General features: G+C 37.3%; 1 protein-coding gene and 1 pseudogene across 4 annotated transcripts in view; both read right to left on the bottom strand.

The window, feature by feature from the left end:
* MACROD2 (MACRO domain containing 2) overlaps positions 1-15,624 on the bottom strand; it is a 2,143,045-nt gene that overhangs the window by 2,002,182 nt on the left and 125,239 nt on the right. The gene's annotated exons all lie outside the window — the stretch shown is intronic.
* On the bottom strand, positions 8,978-9,924 carry LOC112632935 (annotated as a pseudogene).

Raw genomic sequence — 15,624 nt, 5'->3', positions numbered from 1 at the left:
TTTTTTTTTTTTTTTTTTTTTTTTTTTTGAGACGGAGTCTCGCTCTGTAGCCCAGGCTGGAGTGCAGTGGCCGGATCTCAGCTCACTGCAAGCTCCACCTCCCGGGTTCATGCCATTCTCCGGCCTCAGCCTCCCGAGTAGCTGGGACTACAGGCGCCCGCCATCTCGCCCGGCTATTTTTTGTATTTCTTAGTAGAGACGGGGTTTCACTGTTTTCGCCAGGATGGTCTCGATCTCCTGACCTCGTGATCCGCCCATCTCGGCCTCCCAAAGTGCTGGGATTACAGGCTTGAGCCACCACGCCCGGCCCCTTATGACTTTCTTAATAACATTTTCTTGTCTCTAGCTTACTCTGTTACAGGAATAGAGTATGTAATACATATAATCTACAAAACATGGGTTAATCAACTGTTTATCTTATCAATACGGCTGGAGGTCATCCGTAGGCTATTAGCAGTTAAATTTTCAAAGAGCCAAAAGTTATACAGACATTTTCAACTGTGTAGAAGGTCTGTACCCCTAACTCTTGCATTGCTTAAGAGTCAACTATATATTCCTTTTTTGTACTAAGGCTTTGAAATCCAGTGTATATGTTACACTTAAAGCACATCTCAATTCATAATAGCTATGCTTCAAGTGCTCAATAGGCGTATGTGGCTAGTGATTACCAGTGGGCACCAAAAGGTCTGGCTATTAAGTGCTATGTTTTGGGGGTAGAGAATTATTATGATTTGGAATGAATTCTGGGGGCAGATGGAATTTGAGTTGGGTCCTGAAAGAATGCTAAGGTTTACAAAAATGGGGACAGCATTTCTGGTATAAATAGTGTAAGGGAAGAGAATAGATTTGCTGGGGTAGACATTTGTTTTTAAAATTAATTATGTGCCTAAGTACATAGCAAACACTGTGAAACTCAGCATACAATACACACAACCCTTACATCAATGGTTCTAAAACTTGAGCATCAGAATCACCTGAAAGGCAAAACACAATTTACTGGGACCCACCCTGAGTTTTTGAAGCAGTGGGTCTGAATTCCATTTCTAACATCTAGGTGGTGCTTATGCTACTGGTCCAGGGACCATACTTGGAGAACCATTGCCTTACATTAACACTTCCTAGCAGATATTAGCTCCATTTTATAGGTAAGAAAGTGAGGCTAAGAAAAAGTAAATAATTTAACAGAGATTGTATAGATAATATGTAGCAAGAATGTGATTCAAGTGCAAGTCTGGAATTTACATCTAGGTCTGCCTCGGCTTCCCAAAGTGCTAGGATTACAGGCGCGAACCACCGCCCCCGGCCAACTCCAGCTTTTTATTCCCCTATGAATTATTATAAAACGTTTACATTTTTTGTGCTTATATTTAAGTCTATGATCCATTTTGAGTTTATTTTTATATAAAATAACACTTGGAAATTGAAATTTCTGACTGCTGCTATTATATAGAAATGGGATTGACTTTTGTATCCTGAGACCTTGCTAAGCTCACTTATTTGTTCTAGCAGCATTTTTGTATAATCCTTAGAATTTTCTACATAGATGATCATGTCATCTGTAGATAAAGACTATTTCACTTATGTCTTTCCATTCTGCCTTTTATTTATTTTTCTTCCTTTCTTACATTGGCTAGGACCAGCATAATGTTGAACTGAAATGGTGAGCATAGACATTCTTACCTTGTTTCCAATCTAAGGGAGAAAGCATTCAGTTTTTCATCAAGTATAATGTTAAGTGAAAGTTTTTCAGAGATATCCCTAGTATTAGAAGGAAGTTCCCTTCTAATTTGCATTTATAAAGAGAATGACACAAATTCACATCAATGGTAGGGAATCTTAAGTTCCCTTCTCATACTAGATTTCTGAGTTTTTATCATGAGCAGATAGTGAATTTTGTCAACCAGTTTTCCTATATTTACTGAAAGGAATATATGGTTTTTTTTTTTCTAGAGACAGAGTTTTGCTCTGTCACCCAAGCTGGAGTGTAGTGGTGCAATCATAGCTCATTGCAACCTTGAACTCCTGGGCTCAAGTGATCTTCCCACCTCAGCCTCCCCAGTAGCTGAGACTACAGGTGCATGTTCCACTATGCCCAGCTAATTTATTTTAAAAAAAAAAATCATTGAGATAGGGTCTCCCTATGTTGCCCAGGCTGGTCTCCAATTCCTGGCCTCAAGTGATTCTCCTATCTGAACCTCCCAAAGCACTGTGACATAGCACCTGGCTGGTTTTTAATTTTAAGCCTGATAATATGACTAATGACACTGATTTTTGAATTTTAATCAGTCTTCAATTCTTAGGACATTCTCTAGTAGATCATGATTTATGATCACTGTTATATATTTCTGTATTTCATATACTCAAATTTTGGAAAGAATGTGCATATCTATGTCCATGACAGATATTGGTACGGAGATTTTTTAAAATACCTTTGGTATCAGGTTGGAGAAGAATTCATGATGATGCTTATAGATTATCTAAATTACAAATCTAACCGCTATGTTTCTTGATACAGAAAGAATGAAGATCTTTCATAAATAATACCAATTACACAGTAAATGGGAATTTATATCATATATTAATTTTTCAAAAGTTATATGAAACCCTGAAATAATTAAACATAATCGCTTTTTTAAAATCCCCCATATTAAATTGTTTAACTTTGTTGCCATTACCAAGAATTTTGCATTTCTTAAATATTTAATGGAAATAGTTTCATGGCTATAAGTTATAAAGTGATTTCTCTCCTTTTGCAGCATGAAGATAATTTGAAAATCTCTATTCACTGATATGAATTTGTATCATTCTTTTTTCTTTTTTTTTTTTTTTTGGACATGGAATCTCTCTCTGTCATCAGGCTAGAGTGCAGTAGCGTGATCTCAGCTCACTGCAACTTCTGACTTCCTGGTTCAAGTGATTCTGCGGCCTCCGCCTCCTGAGTAACTGGGATTACATGCATGTGCCACCATGCCCATCTAATTTTTGTATTTTTAGTAGAGACAGGATTTCACCATGTTGGCCAGGATGGTTTCGATCTCCTGACCTCATGATTCACCCGCCTCGGCCTCCCAAAGTGCTGGGATTACAGATGTGAGCCACTGCGCCCAGCCGTATCATTCTCTTTACAAATGAAAAAGAGGTTAATGTTGACCAGACTCTAGTTAAATAAAACAATATATTAGACTCCTGTAGGGTAGTGAAGATAAACCAATGCTTCTAAAACAACATATCTCTCAGTGAAATAATAAGATCAAAGTGGTTAGGGGAATCATAACCTTTTTAGCAATTTCCAAATTGTGCTGTAGGTATAAAGTCAGTTTTCAGAGTGCTAGAGTCAGAAAAGTTCATATTAACGTGTAAGATCCTGTCAGGAAGCAGACCATGGCCTGATATAAAACCAGCGGCCAAGTATTATTGAGATAAGATCATAAATAAGTTGTAAGTTCACAAAACTTCATAGTAAATGGTGGTTTCTCTGGGAAGCAGACCCCTAGACCAAGATTAGCAGGAGGTATATTAAGGAGTACCTTTGGGACCAAACCTATGAAAAGGGAGGGGAATGAAAGTTTTGGACAGAGGAAAAAGTTAAACTGTGATCCAAATCTACCAACAGTCTTGGCTGACCCTGCAGGGAACTCTGGAGCCAGAATGGCCCTTCAGAGTTGTCTCTAGCTGGGCCAAAATAGATAGGACTCTATATTTCCACAGCAGTCAGTCATTGACTGTGGGCCATCCTGGGAAGGAGGGTTACCTTAGTCAAGTTGGCTCCCTGCAGCTGGGAAAGTCCCTGAAGGGGCTGACAGCTATGGGGTGTCTGCCCATTGTATTCCCAGAAGTTGGAGCAACATGCTTTCATAGAAGGGATAGCTGAGTAGCACCACAGCATGCAAAATAGAGATATAAGAAAGAAAGACCTTAAACCATGCCAAAAGCTTTACTTAAATATGTGCTTATCAAGGTATACATAAGTTGTTCCGTCACTTTATTCTCACCTTTGTACAAATGTCACTCATTCAGGACTTTTCCTAACCAACCTATCTGAAATGGCACCCCTTTACTGTGTTTTATTTTTTCATTATGCTTATCACTACCTGACATTTTAATATACATTTATTTGTTTATTGGGCATTATCTGTCACTCCCATTGGAATATAAGTCACAGGAGATGAGCACCTTTACCTGGTTTACCTCTGTATCCCGCTGTCTAGAACAATGTGGGAAAAATAACATGTATAAATAATCAGAGTTAACTTAATATTTGTATTGGAAATGATCATGATTTGTCGTCATTGATAACTCATTATACTGTGGTTGAAATCAGTATCAAAGATTGTAAATTAGCCTAGGTTCCTGATGAGAAATGCAAAATGTACAACTAAGAACTTTAAGGTAGGTCATTGTGATGGTTAATTTTATGTATCAACTTGACTGGGCCACAAGGTGCCCAGACATTTGGGCAAACATTATTCAGGGTAATGGGATGGGCCTCATCCAATCAACTGATGTTTTTGATGAAACAAAAAGACTAACAACCATCCTCAGTTTGCCAACTGCAGATCTTGTAACTAGTCAGCCTCCATAATCATGTGATCATGTAAGCCAATTCCACACACACACACACACACACACACACACATTACGTTTCTCTGGAGAACCCTAATACAATCATTTTACTTAAATTTCTGGCCAGGTGCAGTGGCTCATGCCTATAATCCCAACACTTTGGGAGACCAAGGCAGGAGGATCACTTGAGCCGGGAGTTCAAGACCAGCCTGGGCAGCAAAGCAAGACCCCAACTCTACAAATAAAAATAAAAATAATTAGCCACGCAGAGTGGCATGTGTTTGTAGTCCCAGCTACTCAGGAGGCTGAGAAAAGATCACTTGAGCCTGGGGGTTTCAAGGCTGAAGTGAGCTATGATTAAGCCACTCCACTCCAGCATAGGTGCCAGAGTAAAACCCTGTCCCTAACAAAGAGAAAGAAAAATAAACAGATTTCTAACTATGAAAGTAAAATACAAATAGAACCCTAAGTAAATAGTATGTATTTTGTTATTCCCTGCAAAGAACATTAACCATGAGTTGAAATTTATCTTTCAAATGTGTTGCTGTTTATATGTATATCTGAGAAACAAAGGGTCTTGTAAAGTGCTCTCTTAAGAAAATCCAAAGATCTAAAGAAAGAAGTATAAAGTCTCCTATATATATTCCAGTCAGCTAAATATATTTCAGTATTTACTTAAAATTCAAAGGCTGTCAATAAAGTCAAAAGGGTCAGGCATGGTGGCTCATGCCTGTATTCCCAGTGTTTTGGGAGGCCAAAGCAGGAGGACTGCTTGAGCCCAGTAGTTCAAGACCAACCTAGACAACATAGCAAGACCCTCTCTCAACAACAAAGGTAAATTTTAATTAACCAGGTGTGGTGGCACACACCTGTAGTCCTAGCTACTCTGGAGGCTGCGGTGGGAGAATCTCTTAAGCCCCAGAGTTCAAGGCTGCAGTAAGCTATACAGTGCCATTGTATTCCAGCCTGAGTGACAAGAGTAAGACCCTGTCTCTGAAAAAATTTTTTTAATTTAAAACGTCAAAGGACATGAAGCACACCGTTATCCAAATGTATTACCCAAATATCTTCAAATGCTAAAAAGTCATTTTTGGATTAAAGGTCTCTTGGGAGTCTACATGCCTACACTCCCCTTCCATTAGTGTGAATAATCAAAAACTAAATGGATTTCAAGTGGAACATTTAAATTGACATCTTCTGATGTTATTTCATCCAAATTATTTTGAGAGAAAGAAATGTTGCAGACAATTGTACCACTTCTTGTAAAGCTGCATTTAAATGACTCCTCATAAGCAAATGCCTATTTGACTTACATGAAAATACACACAAACTAATCTAGCTTACTTTGGATAAATGTAGATGGTTCTGCTATTTGACTGACTGTTAATATATAAAGGCTATAAACTATGTTTGTTTTAAATAAGAGAAATAAAAACATTTCATTTGAAACAAGTTTCCACTTGGATTTTAAAAGCCAAACAGTTGTTTTCTCAAGCCAAACTTCAGAAAACAATTCTTTATCCCCTGCTCAAGTGAAGAGTATACATTTTAAAGAAGTCATTATCCAATATGAAAACACTTTTTAAAAACTCTTCCATAACCTGAGCAACATAGCCCAGGCAACTCTGTCTCTACTAAAATTTTTTTTTTAATTAGCCAGGTGTGGTGGCACGTTCCAGTAGTTCCAACTATTCAAGAGGGAGAGGCAGGAAGAGCACTGGAACTCAAAAGTTCAAGTCTGCAGTAAGCTATGATTGAGCCACTTCACTCCAGCTTGGGCAACAGAGCAAGACCTTGTCTCCAAAAAAAAAAAAAAAACACACACACACAATTATTTCAAAGTTTCTATATTTACAGATCTTGAAGATAAAATTTAACAAAACTTGTCCTTGAAATGAAATTCATCATTAGGAAGATTCTACTAATCTAAAATGTTCATAATTTATCTCCAAAAAATGACAAATTTATCCTAATTTGCTCTTATTTGAAAGGAGTGTCTTCTATTTAGCACCAAAAAATCCCAAATGTGAAGTCTTTTTTCCCCAAAAATACTGATCAACAAACCCTGCTTATGTGTTAATTATGAACTGCTAATACAGTGCTGTTTCTCTTCAGGCCATTAAAATAGTGGGAATATGCTGCTATAACGAATTTTCCTACGCTAACGGCAGATATTTTCTTTTTATTTTCTGAGACGGAGTCTCACTCTGTTGCTGAGGCTGGAGTGCAATGGCATGATCTCGGCTCCCTGCAACCTCCACCTCCTGGGTTCAAGCAATTCTCTGCCTCAGTCTCCCAAGTAGCTGGGATTACAGGCACCTGCCACCACCCGGGCTAATTTTTGTATTTTTAGTAGAGACGGGGTTTCACCATCTTGGCCAGGCTTGTCTTGAACTCCTGACCTCAGGTGATTCACCCGTCTTGGCCTCCCAAAGTGCTGGGATTACAGGCGGGAGCCACCGCACCCAGCCTAGATATTTTCTTAGTTTAAGAACAAAAAATGTCCAACATTTTTCCTACTATTCTTGCCACACATATTTTTTATCAATTTTCTCCTCTGCTATTCAGAGCCATTCATAAAAACGTAAGAAAATCTACCTCTTGGTAGATTTGGATGACCCACTGTAACCGAGTCCCCATGGTAAGATTCTTGTAGACACAATGACATTGTCTTTCTCAGTTTGGTATATTTTATGAACACCGAATTATAGGCATACCTCAGAGATACTGCAGGTTCACTTCCAGACCACTTTTATAAAACAAATATTGCAATAAAGCGAGTCACACAAATTTTTTGGTTTCCCAGTGCATATAAAATTAGGTTTACACTAAATTGTAGTCTATTAAGTGTGCAATGACATTATGTCTAAAAACACAATGCACATAACTTAATTTTAAAAATACTTCATTGCCAAAACATGCTAACAATCATCTAAGTCCTCAGCAAGTCATAATTTTTGGGGGGATAGAAGGTCTTGGCTTGATATTGATGGCTACTGACCGATCAAGATAGTGGCTGCTAAAGGTTTGGTTTGCTGTGGTAATCTCTTAAATAAGGCAATGAAATTTAAAACATCAATTCACTTCTTTTCATGAAAGATTTCTCCACAATATGTCATGCTATTTAATAGCATTTTACTCAGAGTAGAACTTCTTTCAAATTTGCAGTCAATCCTCTCAAACCCTGCTCTGCTTTATCAACTAAGTTTATGTAATATTCCAAATCCTATGTTGTCATTTCAACAATATTCACAGCATCTTCACCAGGACTAGATTCCATCTCAAGAAACTACTTTCTTTACTCATCCATAAGAAGCTACACCTCATCAGTTCAAGTTTTATTGCAAGATTGAAATAATTCAGTTCATCTTCAGACTTTCACTTCTAATTCTAATACTCTTGCTATTTCCATGATATCTGCTATGACTTCCTCCACTGAAGCCTTGAACTTGAATGGACCTCAAAGTCATCCACAAGGGTTAGAATCAACTTCTTCCAGATTTCTGTTCATGTTAATATTGTGACCTCCTTCCATGAATTACAAATGTTCTTAATGGCATCTAGAATGGTTACTCCTTTCTCTAGAAGCTTTCCAATTACTTTGTCCATATCCATCAAAGGAAACACTATCTATGGCAATTATAGCCTTATAAAATACATTTCTTAGATAATAAAACTTAAAAGTTGAAATTATTCCTTGGTGCATGGGCTGAAGAATAGATGTTATGTTAACATGACTGCTCTTTGTACATCTTCATTACAATTGTTGGGTAACTAGGTGCATTGTCAATGAAAAGTAATATTTTGAAAGGAATCTTTTTTTCTGAGCAGTAGGTCTCAAAAATGGGTTTAAATATTCAGTAAGCCATGCCACAAACTGATATGCTGTCATCCAGGTGTTGTGATTCTGCTTATAGAGCACAGGCAGAGTAGATTCAGCATTAATATTAAGGGCCCTAGGATTTTGTAAATGTTGAATGAGCACTGGCTTCAACTTAAAGTCACCAGCTGCATTAATCCCTACCAAGAGTGTCATTCTGTCCTTTGACACTTTGAGCCAAGCATCAACTTCGTCTCTCTAGCTATTAAAGTCTTAAATGGTATCATCTTCTAGTAAAAGGCTGTTTCATGTACACTGTGAAAATCTGTTGTTTATTGTAACCACCTTCATCAATTATCTTAGCTAGTCTTCTGGATAACTTGCTTCAGCTTCTACATCAGCACTTGCAGCTTCACCTTGCACTTTTATGTTACGGACATAGCTTCTTTTCTTAAACCTCATAAACCAAACTCTGGTAGCCTCAAACTTTCCTGGTTTTTGTTTGTTTGTTTGTTTGTTTTTGGTACAAGTGGCAAATATATTCCTTTTTATAAGGTTTTCTCCAATGTATTTCAATAATGAAGGCATTTTGTTTTATTTTATTCCACTGTTGTTCATAGTTTGAACCCTACACACTCCCTTCCCTTTCATCTCAAAGGGAGCTCATTTGTATGCAGCCACACACTCATCATAGTATAAATATGAGGTGGGATCTGCTCCCAGAATCTTCTTAGGATTTGTTTCCTTGTTGGGCTCTCCAGGGAAAGCATCAAAAGTAATTCTGTCTCTATTAGGAGGGGCCAAGATTTCAATTTTCTCTGGTGAGCAAGCACACATGACCACTGCTTGAGATAATACTCCGCTCATCTTTGTAGGTTTCAGGTTACAGAGTAAAATCACCATCTGATTTTGCATCTGTTCAAGAGGAACATGATTCTCCAGACCACTGACAATTGTTCTTGGGATATTTCCCCAACAACTACATCTTCTACATACAAAGAATCTGCATCAGGATATTTTCTGATAGTTTTGATGCAACCAATTCAAAGATCTAGATGGGAAACATTTATTGGCTTAGAGTTGGTGCTTCCTGCTATTGGTGCTTCCTATTTTTCCTCCTTCTCTCCTTTCTTTTCAATTTTCTCTTTTGCTTTCTTTTCTTCTCCTGCTCCTCTTTTTATGTGTTCTTTGATACCAGAAGATATGGTTGTTACTGGTGTAGATTGTATCACATTTTCAGAAACCACATAATTAGCGTGCAGCGGAGTACCAGATGGAAATGGTATTTGCTTCATTCTGTTTTGAATTTCTGCCTGAATTAGCTCTTGTTTCCATTCAATTTCCTCCTTCACTTTGGCAGGTCCTACTCAAAGTTTCTTCTCTTCCCTCAAATTTGCCTACAAAATGGCTTTTTCCTTAAGTAGAGCAACTTGCTGCTTAAAATATTCAATGATTTGATCCACCTCTGCATCCTTCTGCTCCAGCCTCTTCAGAACAGCATAATTACTTGCCATTTTTGCCAAGAGACAACAGAAAATCATGAGGCAGTGGACAGGGGTTCTGAGGCAGCCTCAGCAAGAAGCAGGTAGGGACAGCTACCTGCATACCATGGCCCAAACTTTTTTTATGGTTTCCTCACCTCTCTTGGCCTTCACAGTATTGAAGAGAGTTAGGGCCTTACAATGAGGCTATGGCATAAGGGAACATTGTGGCTGATTTTATCATCTATCCAGACCAATAAAATGTTCTCTTTATCAGCAACAAGGCTGTTTCACTTCCTTATTATTCATGTGTTCTCTAGGAGTAGCACTTTTCATTTCCTCCAGGAACTTTTCATTTGCATTCATAACTCTGCCAACTGGCGCAAGAGGCCTCATTTTCGGCCTCTTGCCTTTTAACATGTCTTCCTCACTATGTTTAATCATTTCCAGCTTTTGATTGAAAGTGAGAGACATGTGACTCTTCCTTTCACTTGAACACTTAGAGGCCACTGCAGGGTTATTAATTGGCCTAATTTCAATACCGTTGTGTCTCAGATAATAAGCAGGCCGGAGGACAGGGAAAGAGATGGGGGATCAGCCAGTTGATGGAGCAGTCAGAACATACACATTTACAGATTAAGTTCACTGTCTTCTCTGGGTGTGGTTGGTGGTACTCCAAAACAGTTACAATGGTAACATCAAAGACAACTTGTCCCAGGTCACCATAACAGATATAATAATAATGAAAAAGAAATATACACAACTATTACGTGCCCATAATAATTAAAAATTTTAAAAATTTTTAATGAAAACTTTTAAATATTACAATTACCAAAATTTGACATGGAGACACAAAGTGCCTACGCCATTGGAAAACACAGTGCCAACAGATGTGCTCAGCACGGGGTTACCACAAACCATCAATTTGTTTTAAAAAATTAACAAACACACACCCACAATATGGAACACAGTAAAGCAAAGCACAATAAATGAGGTATGCCTACATGTACCCCCAAAATTCATATGTTGAATCCCTAACCCCCATTACCTTAGAATGTGTTTATATTTGTATAGGGCTTTTAAAGATGTAATTAAGTTAAAATGACGCCGTTAGGGTGGGCCCTGATCCAATTTGACTGGTGTCCTTACAAGAAGTAGAGATGAGAACATACAGAGACACCAGGGAAGCGCACACACAGAGAAAAGGACACGTGATGCCATAGCAAGAGAGCAGCCATCTGCAAGCCAAGGAGAAAGACCTCAGGAGAAACTAAACCTGCTGATCTGATCTTGGACTGCCACCCTTCAGAACTGTGAGAAAAATAAAGTTTCGTTTTTAAGTCACCCCGTCTGTGGTATTTTGTTGTAGCAGCTATAATAAACTAAAACAGAATACATGGGTACATTCACTTCATGTAACACTCAGGCTTCTATAATCCCGACATCCTGAGGGGAAAAAAGGGTATATCAAGTCACCAACTAAAATGTAGCCAAGAAAGTATGATAACAAAACAAGATGCTGAATATTTCAGAAGTTCTTCATTGGTTTCTAGAAGTTATTCTAGTTTAATTCAATCAAATCCAATCCAGTGCAACCCAATCCAATAAAGTGGCTATTTCTTTTGAACAACTCCAGGGATTCAAAGACAAATGAAACATGATCTTTACCCTATTTTGCTGCTAGTTTTTTTTTCTGAAGATATATTTAAAAAGTGTTATGCTGTGTACTTGTGAAACTATAGAAAATAGACCAAACTATTTTCTAATGCATCATTAAATGATAAAAGTGTGTTGTAAACACTATATGCAAAATGACCCTATTTCATAAATATGTACATGCATGTATAGAGTGTGTGTACATGTATTACACACTGGAAAAACCACAGGAAATACACATACAAAAATATTAAGAATTGTTCTAAGTGGTACAATTATGGTAACTCTAATTTTTCTTCTTTTTGTTTATCTTTACTGAACTTTTTGTTTTAGAAAGAAAGCATTATGAATTTTAAAAGTGATCTTACCCCAACAAAGGTAGCCTAAGCCTGAAATTATACAAGATTAGCCCCCCAAAAATGAAGGAAGCAAGTGGCTATCAAGATTTTAGAATTTCACTCTAAATTCTGTGAGTTTGCTTATTTTTTACTGTGGTAAAACTTACTTAACATAAAGTTAACCTTTTGAAAGTGTAAGTGAAATCTAGTTGTATATAGAACATTCAAAATGTTGTGCAACCACCACCTTTATCTAGTTTCAAGACATTTCATCTCAGATCCATTAAATCTCGTATCCATTAAACAGTCACTCCCCATCCCCTGCTTTGTCATCCCCTGGCTACTCCCATACTGCTTTCTGCCTCCATTATCTATTCTGGGTCGTTCATATAAATGAAAGCCTACAATATGTAACCTTTTGTGTCTGGCTTCTTTCACTCAGAACAATGTTTTTGAGATTCATCCACATTGTAGCATATCTTAGTATTTCATTCCCTTCTATAGCTCAATAATATTTCATTGTGTGGATAGACCACATTTTGTGTATCCATTCATCAGCAGATGAACATTTGGGTTGTTTCCACTTTTGGGCTATGAGAAAAAAATGCTGCTATGGACATTCATGTCAAAGTTCTTTTGAAAACATATGTTTTTAATTATCTTGGGCATCATACCTAGGAGTGAAATGGCTGGGTCATTCCATGGTTAAGTTTATATTTAACTTTTTGAGGAATCCCCAAAATGTTTTCTATAGTGGCTCCACTATTTTACATTCCTACCAGCCATGTCTGAGTGTTCCAATTTCTCAGCATCCTCTCCAACACTTTTTATTCCACTCTCACCACCTCCTTTATTTTTGTCATAGCCATCCTGGTATCTCATTATGGTCAGTTAGGTTATAATACTCTACACACATCTGACATTTCAGTTTCAGGATCATGTAAGAAGTGCCTAACAATTGTACAAAGTTCTGTGATGAAATTTTTAAATAAATCAATATCCACTAGGAAGAGGGATAAGGCTAGAGTTACTTTAATTAGTCAATTTAGCTAATGCTAAATTTAGGACATGGGAGGTGAAAGAGGAACACATTAGCCCATTAAGTCCCTAGTGGATATCTGGTCTTAATGGGTACGTAGGAGCTCACATGGTATATTCCCTCTAAAGGTGGCCTAAGCCATGGAATGAAATAATGAAGTTTCAATTCAATTAGGCATCCCAAAAGAAATGAAATAAAAAACAGCTTGACACCAATTTCAAGAAACATTCAATAAAATGGTATATATTGGTCACATTTCCTCAAAAAGAATTTTACGCATGCACTAGGAATTGGATGCAGCTTATACTCAATTTATACAAATAGAAAATAAATCGTCCTTTGAAGACTGCCATTTGCTTTTTGGAGCAAAGAAAACATGGTTCAAGAGAAAAAAATGGAAAAAATACCACTGATACTACCATAAATCTCCATTTATTTTCAAAAATTAAACATACATGAAAGAAGAAAGAATGAACTAAAATGCAAATGGCAGGACAGAGAGATTTTAAATACCACTAGGGAAAGGTAAGCATCTTCAGGCAACTACTAAGTTGTATCTCTAACAAATTTCAGGGGAATTTTACCACTGCTGATCACAGACATATTTTTATTTCCCCACTCCTTACTTACTCTCTTCACTATTTCCTATTCTTCCTTGATTCCTCCCTTCCTTCCCTTGCCTAAGCATTAAATCTGCCAGAAACCACTGACATTCATCAGCCTTTACAGTGCACTCAAGGGCCAGAAATGCCACCATTCTGGAACAATGATGATTACCTCTACCTTCAGATATGAGATTTGATTTTCTAAAGCCCACTATTTTAGAAGGCTTCATTAGGTAGGCTGGTATCTAGGGAGGCAGGACTTGATATTTTCTTGTCCAAGGGAGACTAACGATATGCCACACTGTGAGATTTCTTCAAAGGGCCTAGGCAACCAGGTGAAGCACGGAGCTGGGGTCTTAGTTATCTTCCCTACATCTTTACCATGGATGCTGCAGTGCTGATGAAGGTGAGGCTCCTTCAATAAGGAGCATTTCGGTAGGAGAGAAAGAGTATGACCAATGACACACAGCAGCTGAGAAAGAGTTTGTTGATATGTCCAGAAATATAGAGAGAGTGCACATTGGAGATATAACTAAAGGTCCCATATGATTTATCAGGGACAAAAATAGGAGCTTCAATTAACCAATAATAATGTGACTTTATTTGTATAAATAATTTAAAGTTTTGTAACATTCAGACTATGTTTGGTTAAAATAAGGGCCATAGGTTAAGAATTGAATACTTTCTGACAATCAGATTACACTCATGGCTATGCTTCAAGTACTAAAATTATGTACCCTATTCTCCGCATTTGTCCATGAAACAGGCTAATTTCTCTTTGGTACCATACTACAGAACTAGCCTCATCCTCTTGCTTGATAACAATCTCATCAAAAAACACTAGTTTGGTGCCAGGCCTGAGTTAAACTGCAATGTGGAAGAAGACGCCACTGTCTGTAATCCTGTATAACGGATGTATTTCTCACACACTAGAAAGGAGTTTTATGGACCAGATAGATAGACACAGACACTGTGTGGATAAGAGGGGTGCACCTAACAACTCCAGGAGTCTAAGATGGGAAAGTCAAGGTGACAAAACTGAAAAGTGAACAGATGGAAGCATTCTATAGTTGTTCAGAACTTCTGCACAAGATACTGTTCACCTGTTTATTGTCTCCTATCCAAATATGTACTATTCACAGAAGCAGAGAAAGAGTTTGCTGGAAGGTAATTTTCAAATATTCGTTCTGATACCCCCTTGAGAAGGAATTAGTGATCTTATCATGGGGAAAATAGATACCCTTTAATTGGATCCTCCTTGAGAATCTTCTCATTGACCTCCCTCAATGAAATAATCCCAGGTCTTTTATATAAGGAGAAAAGGGTTACAGATTAACTGATGAGGAAAGTAAGCTGGGTGAATTAAATAATAGCTAACAGGAATGTTTCAGAATAAATATACTGTTCTATAGTTTACCCTAGGTGCAGTATTTTTACAGCTACTATTTATGAGCATTGACAATGTGCCAGGGATGCATGCTTTATTTTACTTAGTCCTTACAATGACTCTAAAAATCTTATTGTCTCCACGTAAAAGATGAGGAAACAGAGATTCTGAGAGGAGCTAAGTGACTTGCCACAGATAGTAACTAAAAGAGAGACGATCCAAATCCAAGCTTCCTGAATTCCATATGTGTTGGAGTAGTTGCATGCATAATATAGTTATGTTATTTTACCAAACAATATCTGAAACTAGGCAAGACTAGCAGGTTTAGAACCTTCACCAACAACATAGGACTGTATTATCCAAGAAGACCTATGTAATATTATTGATAGCCTAAAAATATTTTAATGTCTTTTATACAGCAGGAAGAAATTAAAGGGGAAAAATTATTCATTTATGACTCTAAATTAAAAGGAAAATCAACTTTAAAATAAGCAGTAACTGGGGTAACTCTTACACCAAACAATTACAGACTTTCAATATAAAAGAGGTATAAAATTAATAAAGCAATTTAGCAACTAAGATGTTTTCATACCAATAAAAGATCAATATTTTGTTAAAAGACATAAGAAAGCTTCTTTTAGTTTTATCATTTCAAGTAAAAAGGAGATCAATAGAAAAGCAGTCAGAGGTTACTAGAAAAAAAACACATCTGCAGAACTGTTTCCTTTTTCAAAC

This window comes from Theropithecus gelada, chromosome 10 (assembly GCF_003255815.1).
Source record: "Theropithecus gelada isolate Dixy chromosome 10, Tgel_1.0, whole genome shotgun sequence".
NCBI lineage: Eukaryota > Metazoa > Chordata > Mammalia > Primates > Cercopithecidae > Theropithecus > Theropithecus gelada.
Note: the sequence above shows the minus strand (reverse complement) of the source record. Positions and strands in the feature narration are given on the sequence as shown.